This window comes from Camelus ferus, chromosome 9, assembly GCF_009834535.1.
Source record: "Camelus ferus isolate YT-003-E chromosome 9, BCGSAC_Cfer_1.0, whole genome shotgun sequence".
NCBI lineage: Eukaryota > Metazoa > Chordata > Mammalia > Artiodactyla > Camelidae > Camelus > Camelus ferus.
Window position 1 is genome coordinate 40,305,854 of NC_045704.1, and position 21,196 is coordinate 40,327,049.

Below are 21,196 nucleotides of genomic sequence, written 5' to 3' on the forward strand. Positions count from 1 at the left end.
AGTGGCCAGCGCTGTTATCAGTGCAACTGTCAAAATGAGGGCAGAATAAATAAACTCACCCATGTGATTCACTTGGGTGCCTCTTTGAACTCCCTCGTCCATTTTTTAGTTTAATTGGACAAGTTCAATAACCAACCCCTTTTTAAGAAGGGAATGGTGACCATGAGTTCAGATTTCTCTAGGGATACAGATCTGGGCCATGCCGGCGTCAACAGTGGAATCGAGGATGGGTAAAGAGAAGGGAGACAAAGAAAATCAGTTGCAGCCCTGACACACCCGTTGAGGAGGGACTAGAATTCATCCCACTAATCTTCCTTCTAGTTTTTCCCAGAAATACTGGAGCATCTGCTTCTAGAACTGTAAAGAAAAGACATAAATAGAACCAGTGGTAGATAAGGTCCAGGTAAGAGGTAGACTATATTTATACTAGGATAGGCCATTAGATCCTCTTTTAAGAATGAAGGAGCAGCTGGGAACGCTGCTGTCAGACAGCCATCAGCTCTCATCACTCTTTGGGGATCACTTCCCCTGGAGAGAGTCCTCTCCCCTAATGATACACTTCCATTCCAGAGCATTCCTTGACTAAAGATTAATCAGTATGGAAGCACTAATGCCTTGTTCCTATGACTTAACCTGGGACAGCTCTGAAAGGGTCATTCCAATTTCAGAGCTACTCACATGATCGTCTGAGGCCTTTGTTGAGACTGCACTAAGGCCTAACACTCCCTCTGCCCAATTTCACTTTCTTGCATTTCCTACCACAGGCGCTCCCCCGCCCCCCACCCCCGGAGCACTACCCTATAAAGCCTCAGCCCACAAATCTCTATTTCAGATTCTGTTTCCTAGGTAACTCAGTCTGCAACATCCCTTCTCCATGGCACAAGATTACTCACCCCCTCCTCCAAAAGGCCATGTTCTTAACAATCTTTGAACCCTCTCTATTTTGAATATGAACGCCTGAATTTTCTCTTCTTACATGCTCCTACTCTGGTGATTGCATTAGTTATGACAGAGGCTGGTTGGCTCACAAATCAAAAATTTACTATCTGGTCCTTTACAGGGAAAAATTTCCAATCCTTGATTTGGATGTCACCCCTTCCACAGTCTATCAATATTACCACAGATGGAAGTTTTCAGTTTAACATTCTCTTTACTTTTTTACTATGAATTTTTATGTTTCTGATTCTGCATTCAAATTAAAATGATAACATCAGACTCTTCCTTATTTCCAAATCCATAACCACAAAAATTACTTCCATTATTGTGTTTTTTGCATAATATTGATTCAACATCAAGTTTTAAGAAACGAAGAAAAATGCTGTCTGTCTAGATCCTCCTCCAAGTGAAATGTACCAACAGAGAGACACATGGGAAAGAAAAATAATACAATAACCAGTGTGATTAGCCTAATCCATCAGAAGCTTGACTTTTTGTTTGCTAAACTGTTTTAGACAAGATAATTACATTAAAGTGCTTGGTATTTCCAAGATATTGCATAATGTCATGAGTCTTAGATGATTTAGTCTGGTTGCGCTCCTGATAGCGGAATCAATGAAAATGTGCTGAAATTAAAGGGGAAGATTTTCAAAGACATATGTGGGAGGCCTGGGCGGAACTTCCTTTTGTTCCGGGTTGTGGGAAGATTCTGTTGTATAATACCAGAGGGAGCAGCATGGACAAAGGTTTAGTGTTTCTCTTCTAGTTAGAAGACTCAGAGGATTACATAGAACACTTTTTAAAAATGGAGTTTATCGTAAGAACACTTGTGGTGAAGAACAGAAATAAGAAATGGAAGTCAGGAACTGAGGAACTTCTGTTCTCCCTCTTTCTTTTTTACAGCATCTTGTTCTGTCATCTGCTCTCTTTTTCTCTCGCTACCAGCTGACACTTCCTTTATACTTTGGGAATCTTTTTATTACTTCATGGCATCTGTTTACTTATGGTTTCTGCTTCCTCATGACTGTAGCTTGCAGCCGCACATATGCACAATTCTCCTTAGTGGCTTTTTTCTATCTATTATCTATTCCTTCCATTTCCGTTCAAGTTTCTAATGTGTTTTTCCCCCATTTTTCTTCTATTTTGTCTCATGTATGATCTCACTGACAATCTGATTGGGCTAGCTAATTCTGTCACAATGGAACACATCTTAGGGTATGGATCATTTTATTGAGCGGCTGTTCTTATCTGCCCTCTGAATCATCAGATCATGTATCTGCTGACTGTGGGCATAATGAGGTCTTCACAGAGTTTTCCCCAAATTAGGAATATGGATGAGAACCTACAAACATGATATACTTCATCAGATATTCTGTATCAACCAGTACCTTGCCCTAATTCACTTTCACAATAGAACCTGAGACACAAGCTTTCATGAGGTTATTGGAGATTGATACACAGGGAGTGTGAGTGCAGAACCAAGTTAGTGACACGGAGAAGAAATAAAAGTCAATGTAAAGATGTGTTACAGTGCTGCTCATTGCTATAGGTAGTTGATTGGATTGTTACGGTGTTGGTCATTGCTACGGGTTTGGATGCTCCATCATCTGGGATCTTCTGAGTGGCTTTATAAACTGTATCTCAGAACTGACTGCTTTAGGGATGAAAGGAAGAAGCATTTACCCATCATCCACCCCTGGCTATGGATGGCTCTGTGGGCATTAACTTCTTTGACTTCTCAGTTGCATATATGTGAGACAGAGCAAGTTCTGCATGTGTCCCTTGCCATAGGGTCAGAAGAACCCGAGGTCAGGAAGGGGGAAGTATGTAGAAAGTAAGGCCAAGATGAAGCATTGTCTGATTGCAGCTGTGCAAAGTTGTTTCAGAATGTGGCCAAGATGGTTTTGAAATTGTACAGTGTCCAAATCAATTGGTTAATATGTTCTATTCATATGCCAATCCTTGAATAGTCATTGTGTCTCCTCTCTCTATTCTTACTGCTGTTACCTAAGTCAGCCCACATCAATTCTTGCCTAGAATGTTTTAATCTTCTGATTTACCCAATTGTCATCTATTCACCATATCATCTCTAGAATAGTTAAAACCAGACAATGCTGTTATTATTAATGCCCTCTTGCTTATAATTCTTAAAAAGATCCTTATTCTTTTTAGAATGATGTTGTCTTTGCCTGTCTCTTGTTCTCAGTGTGTTCTTCTCTTCCCAGAATCACCTAATCTCGATTCAAAGCATAGTGCAAATGCCACATCCTCTGCAAAATCAGACCCCGCTTCCTCTGTATCCTCTGTAGCCCAGCAGCACATGCTACAGTGTGACAAAACCATTTGTGCTCCCATTAGACCACAAATTCCATTTGACTAAGGAAGAGATAATATGTTATCTCTATAGGTACTTTCAGGTCCTGGCACTATGTTTATCATAGTGTAGGTGTCAGTAATTTATACTGAATAAATGAAAGAAATTAAATAGAGTAAGTGTCCTTTATCCTTTGCATTTTTTAATATGATCCCTAATTTTCCATCCTAATAATTTCTCTTTCATTGGCCTTTGTGGGTTCAAAGGGTAGAACTACTTTCTTTTGCTTTAGAAGTTACCGAGAGCTTGCCAGCAGTAAATGTAGTAATCTGTCTTCACAACAACAAAGTAAGGACCCAGACCACTTTGATTGTTGGGGCATGGCATTCTGCTGAGCTAGTTGGTTGCATTTCAACATTCAGCCAGAAAAAAAAAGCAAGTGTTGGTTTTTCCATGAATCTAAATTCCTACCAAACTAAATGAATACATGAGAAATACCTTTTATGTATTATGATGCATTCAATTAACATCTAAACTTGATGATGCCATTCTGCATCTGCATGTAAGTATTCTCGGAAATAATATTATGTTAATGAATAATAATCTCTATTATATATGTGCTGGAACTCTGAAAATACGAAATAAGTGCAATAGATTATGATTACTGAGTAATCAAATGCTTGACAGAAGATGGCCTGAGTTCACCTTCATATGCAGAAGACCTTCCTAGCAAAACATTTTTTCTATTAAGAGGAAAAGAAACATTGGCTGCTCTACCATTTGGTGAGCTGTAAATCACTGGAATTACTCAAGGAATGTGCTTTAGCAGATGCAGATAGGTCTCACATATCTTGCATGGAATGTATGTCTTTGGGCAAGTCTGTATCTGTATGTCTTTGGGCAAGTCACTCTCCTTCTTTAAACCTTAGTTACTTTCTCTGGACAATAACAACAGGATCTTTTTTACATAATACATATAAGAACGGAGGCAATGTACATAAAAGTGCCTGGAGTGTCAGAGCACTCAATAATAATATAGATAATAATACACTTTTACACAGTTATAATTATATTTATTCCTAAGTATTTTTGCTATTAGTAGTCATGCTGTAAGTAATAGAGGAGAGGAATTTGTTGGAAATATTTACAAGATAATCAAGTATCAGGTGCTTGACTGGACAAGACTAGTGTCCCTGGTCCCATCTATGCTGACAATAGGTAAACCAACTAACCTCTCTTCTGCAGAGGTGCAAGGCACTGAGAAAAATGGAAGGAAAAGAAAAGAATAAAAAATAAAGATATAAGCCAAGATGCAAAGAGTTGAAGAAACAAATAGGAAGTATACCAATGTTTATAAAGCCTTCAGGTGACCTTCTGTTCTGTTTATTCTCAGATTACCACAAGTTTGTGATGCCAAGTTCTTTAGAATATTCTGGGGAGTATCTTTCTACTTTATCTATCTTTCTACTTAAATGTTGTTATGTGTTTTCACTTGGGGCAAGTCTAGACTTATCCAAAATCATGGGATTTGTCCAACCAACCAAATGGAAGACCTCAGACTTCAGATAGACAGATGGTTTAGGATACAATTGCATCTGAGGGATTATTTATGTTAATTTATGCATTAGTCTTTTCCAAGGGTACTCTCAAAATATCGGAGTATTATACACAAACTAAAATTAGATTTAGGAAAGTAAAGGCAGGGACAGATAAACTAAAAGAAAGGAAATTCATGAATAATGTATGTTTGAAATGAATACATCTTAAGTCTTAAAGCCTGGGTTGAAGAGGAAGCATTGCTTTTGTTATTTCGGTAAGAACTGAGCAGATAAGATGTGACTATATTGCCTCACAAGGGAGGTGGTGGCGATATCTTGGTCACTTAAAAAGGGTCAACTGAATTGCCATACAAATGATTATCTGAACTATATCCACATAGCATAAGCATAGCCACAGTGGAGTTTGGAAAATTATCAAAGAACAATTAAATATCTTATTTTTGGTATGCCTAGAACACATTCCAAGATGAATCCACAGAAATATCACTCATATCTGAGACGTTGCAGAATGACAACTCTACTCAAAACTTCCTTCAGAGTTCCCAGCCATGTTAGGGATGCCTCACAGAGTAATTTTATAGATACTCTGACCATCAGATATTATACAACACTTAAAGCAAATTTCAAGAATTCTCCCAGAACACTGACTGACTCCAGCTAATTTTCTTTCCCTAGAAAAGTACATGTAAATGGCTTGTTTTCTCTGAAAAAACTGAGCTTGAGGCAGAGTGAGATAAACTAATAAGCACCCAGATCTCTTATTTTATTGATCCATTTTTTCCCAATAATTACATCTTATCTTCAAAGGTACAAAAGACAACATATGGAGTGTTTAAAATCGATAACACTAAGGATATGAAAGCAAGCACTTTGAGCTGAATTTTGTATTTTTATAAGAGAAGGGCAAACTTTATTAAAGGACTGATTAACAACATCACCATTCTTAGTCAAGCACCTTAATATACTAGATAACAAAAATGATGTCTTATTTATGAGTTAATAATACATATATATGAATACACATTTACATATGTGTGTTTACATATAAATATGGGTAGATGTATATGCATATACATACATGCATATGTAGACACACACATACACGTGTGTATTCAAAAAAAAAAAAAGACTTTACTTTTCTTCCCCAAATAAATTATGTAGATTCCCTGCTACATGGAAGTAATAGGTGATACCCCTTAGTAGCCTGCCTCTGAGAATTTTCTAATTTTTCTTACACTTCATTACTTTGAAAATAAGGGATCACATTATCTTGCATTAGGTTCCAAAATTAATCAAGCATTAATCATAAATGAGACAAAACCTGTTGAATGCATTTCTAAAGATGAAGAGACATACTGAAGCTACAGAAGTCAACTAGAATACTAATAATAGAATAACAGGAAACAGAATCATCTGTTGGACAGTGAATGGTTAAGACAAATCTTTTAGCTTTGGGTTAGACTTAACACATTGGGTTCCAGTATCATGATCAGAAGTGGTTAGACTTTTTCAGGAAAAAAGAAAAAGGCGGGGAGTAGGGCTAGGTCAATTCACTGCAACTAGATACGTCTTTTAAATAAGGTTTCAAACTCAAGAGGGAAAAAAAAGCGCTGAGTGTTTAAGGGCACAAGATGCCCTTGGCGGTGGGCATGGAAGGCATTACAATGGGCACGCACTGTATTGTGAGAATGTAAAGCAGACAAATAAATATGAAGTGATTTTGGGTCCTCATATAGTGGAGAGATTTATAAGATCTGTAACAAAAGATGACTGTTGTAGCAATCAAGGTCTTCATATACAGTTGATGCATTCAAATACGTACTCAGCAAATGCTTGTTTTACATTTGCTCTGTTTCTCTGTTTTAATCTCTATCCTAGGGATTAGTGATACAGAAGTGAACAAGACAAATTTACTTTTACCCCCTTGAGCATATATTTTAATGGTAAAGATAGAAAAAAATCAAATGGAGTTGTCAAACAAAGCAAGTTATTGTAAATCTAGCTAAGTATTGGAAAGAGGGCCTGATATGGAAAACAAGACGATAACATCTAGGTGGGATGGTTGGTAATGGCATCTCTGAAGAGGAAGCATGTACAATTCCCAGTGAATAATGTGTAAGAGCCAGCCATTCAAACAGCAGAACAAATGTTGCAAGGAAGAGGATCAGAATTACAAACGCCCTGAAGCAGTAGAGAGTTTCCCCTGCACAGTGTCTGTTGTAAATGCCTCGCCCAGATCTCGAACTGGTGTATTTACTCCCTAGCTTTTGTGATGTTTTGTGATTTCTCTAGATAATTGCCCTTGGCTAAACAGGAGACCCGTGGGGACTTACTTGACCCCACTAGAGCATCACTTGGTCCTCCCATGCTCAGTTTTAATGGAAAATGGGCAAGTATACTAATCATTTCTGAACAGAACATGGTAATCAGCACCTTCAGATCCTCTGGAACAAGAATCTGGGCTGCAGAAATTCTAGCCTAGGAGGACTCGGATACAGGGAGGGAGATGATAGGCAGGCTGCAGTAACGACTTTGGGAGAATTGCAGCACGGGGCTGCATTTTATCCCACTAACCCTCCTCTTGTCTGGAAGTGGGACTAGCTCTGTTGTGCAATTTATGTCCAGAACTTCCTGGTGAGATTATTTAGAAGCTAGTCTCCATCTGAGACCACAAAATTGTATAGCATTTTCCCCCGACCTATCTACTTTCCTTTTTTCTGCAAGCACACCCCAAACAAATTTAGAATGCCCATCTTAAGCCTCTGTTTCTAGGGAGTTGGCCTGAAGATAGCCTGTTCTAAGAATCAAGAAAGTGAATGTGTCTGCAGTATGTCGAGAAAAGATGGGCCACGATGAGACTGGAAAGATAGACATGCCAATTTATTAAAAAACAGAATAATCCTTTGCCTTTCACCTCGTGGGCATGGGAAATAAATAATTTTTGGCAGGGGGAAGGAGACACATTTTATTAAACACAGACACAATTTAATAGTCATATATATTTGTTACAGTATAAAGTGTTTGTCTCTTCCACAGTAACCTGTGTGCTCAATAAAGGTAAAGGTTTTTCCAGCATGAAACACAGTGGCCAGAGAAATATACAGACACAGCAGATATGTGCTAATAATAACATTTCATGTTGACCACCAAAGGTCAATGACAAGTTATAATCTGGTTTTGCAATTACAACATGGCTTGCTCTTTTGCTCAGAAATGATTTAGTCTTGTAGAACTTTCATACAAGAAACTTCTGAAAAGCAATAAACCATAGGGGAAGAAGTACAGACACAGAAGGGGACAGATTTTCTGCAGCAGATTTATGAATGTATTAAATATTAAAGGGATAATCTCTATTGCTTTGTAGTTTAAGCAGCGATAAATGGGTGTTAGGATTGATTAAATGCCTGCACTTTACTTCAATGTTTAATTTGTTTTGAACTGTTTATGGAAAGAATATGTAAAAGGAATAGAAATGCCTTTATCAAGGAGAATTTCTTCTTCTTCTAGATGTACTTGGAGGTGGCATATTCATACCTACAAATATTTCTGAATTAGGTGGTTCTGGCTAGCAAGTCAAAATTAGAAAGTAAATTGCCATCATAGAGAACATACGCTTCAGAGTGAGATTGCCGGGCTTTAATTCTGGTCTGATCACCTTCTGAGTACATGGCACTATATAACTTCCTTAAATCCTCTGATCTTTTATCACCTTAAAATTTTTACAAAAACCAAAGTTGCATGTCTGTATATATATCCATAACTATACATATCTCTATATATAGATATATCTATTTCTATCTATACATTTAATTTTAACCCAAATTAAGTAACCTTAAATATAAACATAATTGTGTGTATATATATATATATATATATATCTTCGCATGTCTTAACTCATATATATATACACACACATATGTGTGTGTGTGTATGAGTTAAGACATGCAAACTTCTTAACCTAGAGTCTGACATACATTAAGGGCTTAATGGACATCAGTGCTTATAACTGCTATTAAACACAGGATTCACTGAATGTTTACAATCTTACTATGTAGCAAGTTTTGTCCTTAGTCCTTTAATGGATTAACATATTACACCCTCCAAAAATCCAAGCAGGTGCTAATTTCATTCCCCCATTTATACATGAGCCTTAGAGAACATAAGTGACTTGCTTACAGCTTGCATGCTGTAGAATGATCTTGAGTCCAGACTATGTTTCCAAAGCCCATGCACATAAGCACTACTATGAAACAGCAACATCAGAATAATTACTGCAATATGGAGCTAAATGAACAAAAGCACACCTGGGTGAGCAAATGCAAGAAGGAATGCACAATGGACTGATTCACAAGACAGCAAATATTTGGAGCATTTTCTTGGTAACAAAAAGAAGGCCAAGGTATGGAATAAAACAAACATTCTCATATATATGATATACCATATTTAAAACTGAAAAGAAAGTTGCAACCTTTATACTAATAATCCTACAAGTAGAATATTTCTAGATGAGATAAGAAATATATGTAAATAGATTCAGAATCATCAATAATTTCCAAAATGAGGAATAATTAAATATATCTTTTTTTACTACTTTGTATGATTGAATTTAATTATCATGTTACTGACACATGTATTTGGTGTACAAGCGTAAAATAAACATAAAACTAATTATTTTTAACAAGCAACTAATTAATTATTCTACACTGATCTATAGAACATTTTCTGTCCTTTGTTTTGTTTTCTTTATCATGCCCAATTTTGAACACCAGTTTATTTAAAAATCAATTGCCAGGATTTTCTGTAATGATCCATGCGTTTATCTATTCTTGCATCATTACCAATTTAGTTACTGTCCCTTCTTAACATATTTTAGTGCACTAGAGAAATAATATAAGAACATAATCATTTAGTAACTAAAATCACAATGATATAAAGTGATCAGTAGGGTTTAATGATAGTAAACAGGAAGAGGAAGGATTTCCAGGAAACTAATCTTCAAATTTTTTTCTTTTGGCATCTCTTCTACTATTGTTATTTTTAAAATTTTGTATTATAAACTACTAATGTATTATGGACAATCTAGATTTAGCAAAATTATAGTCACTGTATTTTAAGACTTGTAGAACTTGTGCTATGCTATCAGATGCTCTCACTCTATCAGGCAGTAGATTATGATACATTTGATCAGACAGTTACTGGTATTTTTTCCTAGTGTACATCTCTAGGGATTAGGTTTTTGTAAAAAAAAATAATAATAATAATGCAATGAAAATCCTATCTATTGCACTGAATAACTATGTATTTTCTCATACATAGAGTAACAAGGATCCATCATTATTCATTCCTAAAGTGTTAAGATTATGCAAAAATAGCCAGGTTTTCACTCTAAAATATCGCCAAGAGGCTTCAGAACTCATGTTACTACTACTTGAAACACACAAATGATATATTTAAATAAATCATGTGCCCTGTTTGCCCTTTTTGCATACCAGCCACTATTGGAAATGGTGCACCCTACCAGCACCATTTTGTCATTTATGATTGTACATGGGGCAGAAGATACACCTTTCTTGCACAAAGCACACCTTTGCACAGCGTTACTTTTTACTGACTGTGGTATCTCAGTTATATTAAAATTATTAATAAAAATGAACCTCATACTGGACCTTAAACAGTAACAGTATTGCATTTTATTCTCAAATAGATAGGACAGGAATTATTATCCCATTCTATGGATGGGGAAACAAAGATTATAGCGAATTGGTAAGTATTACTTCACAGTCTCTTTATGATGATTTCCATTGGGTCCAGCTTCTGGGACCATGAGGTCTTGCTGGAATGCCTGTGAAGGCTGAGCCGTGCAGTGGTAGTGATGGGAAGACAGAGCCTGGGGATGTTCCCCTCAGCTTACTGTAATTTACCTTCAGCAGAAGAGTATGTGAGAAGAGCAAGAGTGACCAGAGAGCACTGGATCCTCCCTTGCTTCGCAAGTACCCTCAGAAACCCCCTCACAAGCCCTTCCCTGTCTGGGAGACAGATCATAGGCAATCTCTTAATGGCTGGAAGCTCACCCTGAAGGCCTTCATTTCACCATGAATATGGACAAGCCCTGCTACTTAGGCTTTTACGTTCTCATCTGTAGTCACACCAACCCAGTGCTACACAAGATAGAATGTGACTGGGCTTCTCAGTCATGACCCAGCCCAGACCTGATACCCTCCCCATGGTCTGGGTCGTTAGGGACTATAGCCGAGAGGAAAAAAGGTTTTCCTTAGTGCTTGCTGGCCATTTCATTTATGATTGCATTTCCTAGTCAGCGGGTCCTTAAATTTTGACACCCCCCCTTCAGCTTTTAAAATTTTTAAATTTATTTTGTCTTTTCTAAGCTTCCTAACTTACAAGCTTCTTTTCACAACAAAAATAAACTTCTCAGCATTTGGAGGGGAAGAGATTTATCACCTGAGTACTTTTAACTCTTCAGGCGCTAAGTCAAATATTTTACAAAGCTATTTTATCTTTGTAAGTATTACTGTTCTTATATAACAGAAGTAAATAATGCCTTAACCAGGGTGAGTGACCTGCTGAAGGTCATACAACCAAGCCTCAACTACAGTCTTATTTCAAACTCAAGTTCTTTTCCTTGTTTCGTGCTGCAGGAGACCAAAAGAAACAAGGAAAAAAGAAGACACATAGGGAGGTTCCAGAACTTGGAGAAGCATGAATGCTATCATCACCATCAGTGGACCAGGGATCTGCAGCATCCTGCACTAAAATCTGTAGAGAACTGCTGAGGCACTTACAAACCCTAACTCCTACTTTGAAAGATGCCTGCTTTAAATTCTTGTTAATAACTGGAGAAAATCAGCAACTTAAAAAGATTTGAACAAAGAGAAAAGAGATTTAGTGAAGGAGAAATAATAAAGTGGTCACACGTAGGCTAACAGATTGCTTATTCTTATGCATGCCCTTAAAATGGTCAACAAACCTGACTGGCCAGTTACTACTCACAGCTCCAGGCCCACTGTTAAAACTAAAGCTGTTGATCTTACTGTTCCTACTTTATTCCAGTCATCAAAAGTTATAATCATGTCTGGTCTCTGAGTCGTGCTCCAGGGAGAAGGTCACAGGACTGTAACCTTACAAAATAGCCTGAATTACCAAGAAGACCGCACCTTGGGCACTTATAAGATAAAGAGATAGAAAGAGCGACAACCACTAGCCTCTATAGAATTGGTCACTTGGGGACACCATGATGCCACTCTGAGTCTTATGAGAAGAAAATAATTTTGTTGATTGCTATCAATGCTTTATTGCTTAAGCTATGGCTGTTTAATCACCCTACCCCATCCCCAAGATGGGTTCACAGTTTTGAAGGCACTAAACTGCTGGGAGTCCCCATTGCCCGACATAGCAATAAAGCTGTCTCTTTTGTTCTAAGCTCCAAGACCCTGTCTCTGAGTAATTTGGCTTGTCAGGGACAGGGGCCGATCTATTGGCACCATTAGTACAGTTTATTCTTTCCTTCTCTGAAAGTATCCAAGAGAAACAAAGCCAGATGCTTTTACAAGTGGTAAGATAGATTTTATTAAGACTACTGCAGGAGGGGAGAGAGACATCAACACAGAACTGAGGTCCACTCCACTGAACTGAGGTCCACTCCACTTAAATATTACTGTGTGCTAAAGGAAAAGTACTGAAATGGGTTAAGGGGTGTTGGTCAATGAGATTAGGCCACCTGGGTTTGTTAATTGTCCTATCTGGATGAGAAACAAAACTCTTCATATCTTTAGGACAGAAGTTAATTTTGCAAATTGGAGCAAGGCACCCACCAAAATTAAGTTCTTATCCTCCTACAGGAACTGGGAGACAAAAGAGCTATCTCCCTGCTTGTCTGCATTTCAAAGAGATGGCTCCCAGGTCCTTGAGGAGGCATTTCAGGGTGGTGGAAGATTTTTATCCTAAACGGGAAGAGAAAGGATTTATAATCGTAAGCTGTCTAATGTAAATGAACCAAGAAAAGAGAAGTCAGGATCCTAGGGTCAAATTTTGGGTGGAATAAGCAGTAAGTTTTTTTTGGCAGCATTGAGCTTTCTCAGGCAAGCATTTTAAGAAGGCATGGGATCACCGTAGGGTCATGGTCTTGAGGTGACAGAAGCCCTGCCAGAGTTTGGTCAAGCCTTTTGGTGCAGGAAGTTGGATGGAATCCTTTGTGCCTAGAGAGAGTTTTGTAGTTCTCAGAAGCCAACCACATTCTAACTGCATGGTTCCAAAATAGCTCCTCCACAAACTTTAAAATCATAGAAACTTTATATATGTTTATTATACAGATTAAAAAAAAAGTTTTCATTTCTGACTAGCAACTTTCACTTCACCTTGTACAAGCCAATGATTTGTTTAGTCATAGGCCACACTATAGAGGAGGCTTCTTAGCTTAAGCAGATCCTATGATGGTTGCTAAAGATGTCACTGACTGCCAAAGAAAAACCAGTTAAACCTTTGGATACACTGCACCTTCCAAGGGACAGATCACAGATGTTTGGGGGCAGCATTCCAAATTACAGAGACCAGAAATCACAGCATTTGGGCATCAAGCACATACTGTGCATCCTGCATGGGCTACGACAACCAGCTGCTTGACATCGCTGACTGACTATTCCCCGATAAATCATGGTTGACAAAGGGAGAACGTATTGTCAGTGACTCTCTCTCTTCTGTGATTTCCTCCCCTTTCTGTATTTCAAAGTAATTGTGAGTTATGTTGTCCAAATTAAGTGTGTATTTTTGGCCCACATATATAGACGACTGTCAAGATTTACAGATTCCTTAGGAGATGGCCCTTGATTTTTCAAATTCATAATGAACAATCTGTAGTTTTTAAAATATGCTATGTTCCCCAGTGCTTTCTCTCGCACAGGTCTATTCCTTTGCCAGAAGTACTCTCCTTTGTTTGTCCATCTGAGATTTTCTATCATTTCTTCAATACCTATCTCAAAGATCATGTCTTCTGAGGTTCCCCAACTCCATAACCTTTGTGCCAAAGTAGGATCAAGTGGTTATTAACATCACCGTTTTTACCATGATCTACTGTAATTGCTTATACCTGATTCTTCCAACTACACATGTGAGCTCTGTGAGGTTAGGAATCAATACATACCACATCATTAAATACAATGGGGCCTGGGACTGCCCTCAAATGAATTCAGAAATTCAAATGCTGGGAAAAGAAAAGACAACCATATCTACTGAACTTCACTGGGTTTGCATTTCTCCTGCCCTAAATTGGTCCCCAGAATGGTAAAGGACTGGCAAGTTTTTTTTTGTTGTTTTCTTTTTTAGAATTAACTGTGGATGGGTGAGGGGGCAAGAGGATATAAGTTAGATTTCTTGATTTTTGGAAACTACAACTCAAGCTATTGTGGCAATTTACCTATCAACCACTTTTGAGGGTCACATAGATGTCTTATCAGATTCTTTTGGGTTGAAGAGAAGGTAAATTCTGAGATCCATATACATCAAGTCACCCAGAGAAGATTTGAAAAGTGGTTATTTACAGGATTAATACATAATTACTTAGAAAAGGGATCGATGGTTCCTAGGAAACAATATTAGCTCAACCAAGAACAGATTATAGCAGACTAGCTTTATTTCCCTTTATAACTGATGAGAGAATATTTTGTCATAGAAAGAGAGAGAATGGAAAATGAGACCTTTGTTTAATGTCATTTATTTACCAAGCAAAGCACTATACTTATATTGCATGTCTCATTCAATTATTGTACAAACCATTGCATAAACTATTAGCACAAAATCAAATATGAGGAAACTGACTGTAGACAGGTTAAGTGATTTTTTAAATGTAATTCAGCTCCTAAGTAGCACAGTAGGAATTCAAGTAGAGATCTCAAATGGATACGAATGTCTTTTTCATAAGAGTCAGTGATTTCTCTGTAACTGTTCCCCATACAAGGGATTGCAGAGATCTCTATTATTCTTTCTTCCCTGAAAGATCAATATGATTCAGCTTTTGTGATGGAGAGAAAAACAACACCATGAGAACATTGGTTCCATGATTTTTAGAGGTCTGTAACTTTGTGACTCATGGTTAGCTAAATAATATTTACTCACACACACACACACACACATCAATTTTTAAAGGTTATTTCAATTAAGCAATAGGCATGTTTCAAGACGAGATTAATCAAGATGTCCCTCCTGAATGAATTGGATCAAAACATATTAAAGAGCCTAAGAAATTAGCACACACTTTGTATAATATCTACCAAATGGATAATAAGAGTTACTATTATTAACACTGTTAAGTGCCTCATATGCATTTTCTCATTTAACCTCATAGTATCCCAGGGAGGTAGGTTATCTCCCCCATTATTTTCCCCACTGTACAGGTAAGGAAATAAAGATGCCGACGTCAAAGCTAAATATTGCCCATAATGACGTGTACAATCAGGCTTCAAGTCTCAGTGCTGTCACTGAAGAATCCACACTCTTACCCTCCATGTGCCTGTCAATATATTTAATCATCCATTAAAGTTTTTGGAAACTTCTGCAGTTATTTTTAGATGTTTTACATTTCATTAACTATAGGTTTTCTTTCTGCACTTTTGTTTCTTAAAAAGTATATAAACATCAAGGTCAAGGAAAGGCTGTTTAAAGTCTGTAAAGACCATTCAGTCTTCATTTCTTTTCTGTCTAGTTCCTATGCCATATGGCACCATCTTTTCAATATCTGTTATTGTTAAAAGTAATTCTTTTCTCCAGTTTGCACAGTATTTTTTACATGAATGGTATAAACATGGTTTTTCCTTAAAAATATCACCCAAATAATTAAATGAACTGCCCCTCCCCCCAAAAAAGGAGGACCTCAAATATCATCGGCCTTTCAAATTCTTCTAATAAAATACTACATTCATTTTTTTCTAGAATACTTTTCCTTTGTTAAGTAGCTTTTTACTTTTTTAAACGTCGTTAATAAATTAACATTTATTCTCCTGGGAGCCAATCCCTTCTTCAGATAGCTCTGTTCATAGTTAATTACCTGGGTCTTTCAGTGTCTTATATCCAGTAATCCTTATTTGGGCACTTTCAGAAATGATAATCCTTTAATAGTTAAAGAAGTGTATTTATATTTTAAATTTATTTTAAAAATAAGTTTTAATTTGATTAAGATATAATCCACATAACGCAATTCATTCATTTAATATGTACAGTAATATATTTGCTTAAAATAAAAACAAAATCTCTAGTAATGATTGTTTTCTTGGGCAGCAGGTTGGTGGGGTTCTTTATGCTATTATCTCTAAAATCAGCTCTTCAATATTGAGCATTTAATGATACAGAAATTATCAAATACATACTGAGGACAATTGATTGACAACTGTCAATTTTCTCAATATAGTTACGCCCATTTTACAAATAAGGAAATTGAAGCACAGAGAAAAATGACAGTATATGCAAGAACAGTGAGTTAGAACGTTGAGTTAAATTTGAAATTCAGTGTACCTGTTTCCAGATTGTGCTTTGTCATCGTTCAAATCACTGTGCTGGCTGGAGCATTTTGTGGTGTAAGATTATGAAGTGCTAGAAAAATAATGGAGTGGGTGGTGCCTGTCTAAACAGCACGGGGGGCAACTGGACAAGTCCCCAGTGGCCAAGTTGGGGGTAAAAAAATGACCAAGGAAACAAGTAATGTTAGCATAGTATCAGATTATTACCTAAGGAATACAGTAAATACCTATAAGCCCACACAGATATAACTAATTAAACAGGGAAATAACTAAATAAGTGGGGAAGAAAAAACCTTTCTCACTGAAAAATGCCAATTATAAAACAAAAATAATGGGAAATATAAAATCACCACAGTAATGTAATAAAATGCAATTTGCAATTTTTGATTAAAAAAACAATTTCATAAAATTATACTATGGTAATAAATTCTGCAGTTGAGAACCAGCAATAACCAAATAAAACCAAATAAACCAAAGTTTCTTCATAGTCTTGAATATACCAAATAGAATATTTAGTAATTAGAAAGGAAAAAGAGTAATGTGACAGTAAAGATTCCTGGCAGATGCCTCCTTAATCAAATGATCAGGTTTAGTATCATCAGTAATACATGTAAATAACAAGGACATCCATATGATGACACATCATTGGTGTTTTTGTGACAAATGCATAACTCAATCTAATCCTAAGAAAATACGAAACGCATCCAATTTGAAGGACATGCATAAAGTAATTGACTAGCATTTGTCACAAGTGTCAAAACCATGGAAGACAGAACAAGAGTGAGAAAGTGTCTCAGACTGGGACAAAAGTGACATGACAATTAAATGCAACATGGGGTCCTAAAATAGATGCTGGAATGGGAGAAAAAAAATCAGTTAAAAATCTGGTGAAGTCCAAACAAATACTTTTTTCAGTTAATAATATTGCGCCAAGGTTATATTCTTAGTTTTGACAAGTTGTCTATGGTTATATAAAGTGTAACATCAGGGGAAGCTGGATGATGGTTATACAGGATTTTTCCGTTCTACTTTCGCAACTTTCCTCTAAGTCTACGTTTTTCTCAAGGTTCTTTCTTTTTCTTTTTTAAGCATAATGTCTCAGGCTTATATAATATTTCAGTGCTACTCCATCTTCAATAAATTCTTGGATATGAGAATAATGCACACAGTTCATCATTAGTGACTGTATGTTAAAGGATACAGAAGCACAGAAGAAAGTGAGAAATTAATTTAGATTGCAATGAGCATATGAGAATGTGATTAAGGAAGGCCCCATGCACGCAGGAGGTGACTCTCAGGAAGACTGTGAAAAGCCGCGAGGTTGTTATGGGTTCAAGAAGGAGAGGAGGTTGAAAATAACATTGGCATATACAGCAAGGTTTGAAGGTGCATTAAACAGTGAGATTTCCGGTGTTCCAGCGAAATAAAGTACATGGAAGAATTATACATATATTGAAGTCAAAACGGCTAGTTGTTATCAAACCATGAACAACGTCAAATACCTAGAAAAGAGTTTGGGACTTGAAGTACAGGTAAAGGCAGTTATCTGAGATTATTTATGTAACAGAGAACGCTGCGCAATTACGGTAATAAGTACATATCCACGGATGTGATGATTTTATTTGCTGAAAGTCACAGATACTCTTTATGCTTTTAACGTATGTCAGTCAAAAGGCAGTCAGTAGTTCTTTCCTCTTGAGACAATTGTATCAACTGATGTTATACTCATGCTACAAGGTGTATAAATGGGTGGGTATTTTTTCCTAATTGCTTTCAGTTATGTTTTGAGGCCACATTTGAAAGAGCCTTAAATTTTTTATACTCTTTTGGGGTTTGTTTTGGTTTTGATACTTTGTGGTGTTTGGATACATCTTCAGTTGTTTAAATGTGTTTTCTCCCCTGTCTTCTCTTTTTCTTGCTGAATCTATGATTATATTAAACATCATCCACAAGCAAACTTTGTTCTTGATTCATCAGGATTAATCAGTCTTTTGCAAACACAGCCACATATCCCATTACATGAATTCAATAGAAGAGGGAAAATGGCTTTTGAAAAAGTAATACCCTCAATGCTTTTTCTATTAGCTTGCTTTTTTTTTCCTTCTGGTTTATTTCAGTTTTGTGAATGTGATGATGACGTGTGGTCCTTTGTTTATTCATCAGCTATTTATAGAATACCTACAACTTTTCAGGTCCTCTAATTGTAGCTGTGGAAAAAAGCTGGGTAAGTGATTCAGCTGTCAAAATCAAAGTCCTTAGAGTTTATATATATATATATATTATATATATATATTTATATATATATATTTAATATATATAGTGCACATTAAATATATATATGCACACATATATATATATATACTCAGATTATTCTAAAAAAAACTCCAAATATTGATCCATACTTTCAATGGGATTTTCCTACTTCTAAATCCCCTTGTACTGCAACTTTCAGTGCTTCTCACTGAGTGAATGCTGTCAGTTTCCTGATTCCTGCAAAATACATGAAAGGCTTTTTTTTTCTACAAAGCCTCTTGGAACTACTCCATCACATGATAACTACTACCCGTTCCTTTCTTTTGCACTTACAATTTATTCTTCCCTGTTTTCACTGTTCTTGGTATTAATCATCTCTAGCAGACATTGAATTCCTGGAAAATTAAGATGAATCTTTTTTTTTTTTTGTCCCCTCTTCACCTTATGTCCCTAGTTCCTAACACCCTGGGAGGCAATTACCCGGATGCAGAAAGTGCTGATTGATTTGTTACCTTAAAATAACAATACATTTGATTTTTTAGAAAAGTAGTTATTTAGATTATTGGTTTTTGCAGCTTCCAAAAAACAGAAGATATTAATTTGAATTTAAACTAGAGCAATGAGATAATACTCTTATTTCTGTGCAGTAGAGACAGATTCCATTCCCAGGATATTGAATCAATAAATCATCAAGTGGTTGTTAGGGTAAAGCCTGTCTTCTTCCTAAGTATTATTGGTAGCTCACAATAATGAACATATAATTCATAAATAGAGAGAATAAATAAATTGAAGCACATGCATACAATACAGTGTAATATAGCAACGAAGACGCATGAGTTAGCTCCAATATGCATAAACATGGCTGTGTCTTTAAAATGTACCATTGAGTGAAACATAAAAGTACTAATAAGCTATATAAGACACCATTTATATAAACTGTACAACATATTCTAAAATATGCCTGAGAATATGCATGTGTAAAAATAATGCATATGTATTAAAAGTGTTAAGACATGAATGGAAATTTACACAGTAATTTCTTGATATCAATTGCATTTAGAAAGGAAAAGAAGATGTACACTCCATAGGGGTGTTAAATTCTTTTATAGCATTTTTTTTTAAGTGAAACAAATACACGAAATACTGTTGTTTGTTAAATCATCTCTTTATACTGTATCCATGTAATGGGCACCTGTTGTATCATTTTCTGTATTCCTGGATGTTTAAAATAGTTCATACTTGAAAAAGATTGTGTACCCACATATATATATTAATTAATATAATTATCTATATAAATACAGATATATATAAAGTCATAAATTAAATGCACACATATATAATAAATGTACTTTAAGCTGAAGCTAAAACATAGATAATGTGCAAAATTCTTATTATATGAAAGTAGGAAGCAGAGTGTTCCTGAAGACATGGTTTGTTTAAAATGGGCAAAGTCAACAAAGTTAAAAAAGAAATGACACAAATGGGACCTTATGAAAGGAGTACAACTGGTAGGATTCACAAAAACTGTTTCCTAAAGCAAATGCAGGAAATGGAAGACACCATGCTCCTCCAGTGTTCTAAGTACTGTGTCAAACACTGGTCCCAAAGTGAGTAGTGACTATTTGGGACATATGAGTGATGCTAGACTAACTGGTACATTTAATCATATCAGCTGTGACTCTGTCTGGGTGAACCCGAAAGTCCCCATCAGAAATTACCCATTATAGCTTTATGGTCTCTTCTTGTTATAGATATGTGGGAATCATGAAATTATATATAAGTATATTATACATATAAATAATATATATATAATATATAAAGTATATAGAGACACATGTAGACATTTATATATGCACATTATATCAATATGCAATTTCTTCATGAAAAGAAGTGTAGTCCTAGAATCACTGTTACCTATTTATACATTTTTGATTAACCACATTTTACAAATAACAGAAAGGTCGTGTGGCTTATTTCCTTATACATGTTACATAAGGGTTACATACACAATACAGATCTATTTGACTTTAAAGCTAATATGTTTTTTATCAACGCCATAAACCGCCCTCCTGCTATTATTCTGTTTCATTTATGTATATATTTTTTCACTCAACAAAAACTGATTGATTGGGCTTTAACTATATGTCAGGAAACCTAATAGTGTTGGTGATAAAAGGATGAACAAGACTTGGTCTTAATCCTGAAGAAGTAGCCCTACAATTTTTCTTAGGTGCTGTTTTTAACTTTTTAAAGAAGCAGTTGCACTACAGTGTAGTTATAATAAGGTAAGGACAAGGAGCTATGTTTGAAAGATTTTTCTTAGCATGTTTTTTAAATCACAAGAACAGAAGTCACATGAAATAGCAAACTACAAGCAAGAAGAAATGTATGAGCATGTGAGTGTGTGTATACATGGGTCTGTAAACATAACTATTGTGAATAAAGCCTAATGTATCACTTTTGTTTGGTTTTTCTCTTTACTTTGCTTCATGCTTAATTTCAAACTCGCCAAATATTTTAGTACTCAGGGATAACATTTCTCATGATTACAATATTAAAAGAATTAAGAAAGTATTGCTCATCAAAAATTGTGGCTAATAAATTGCCTTCTT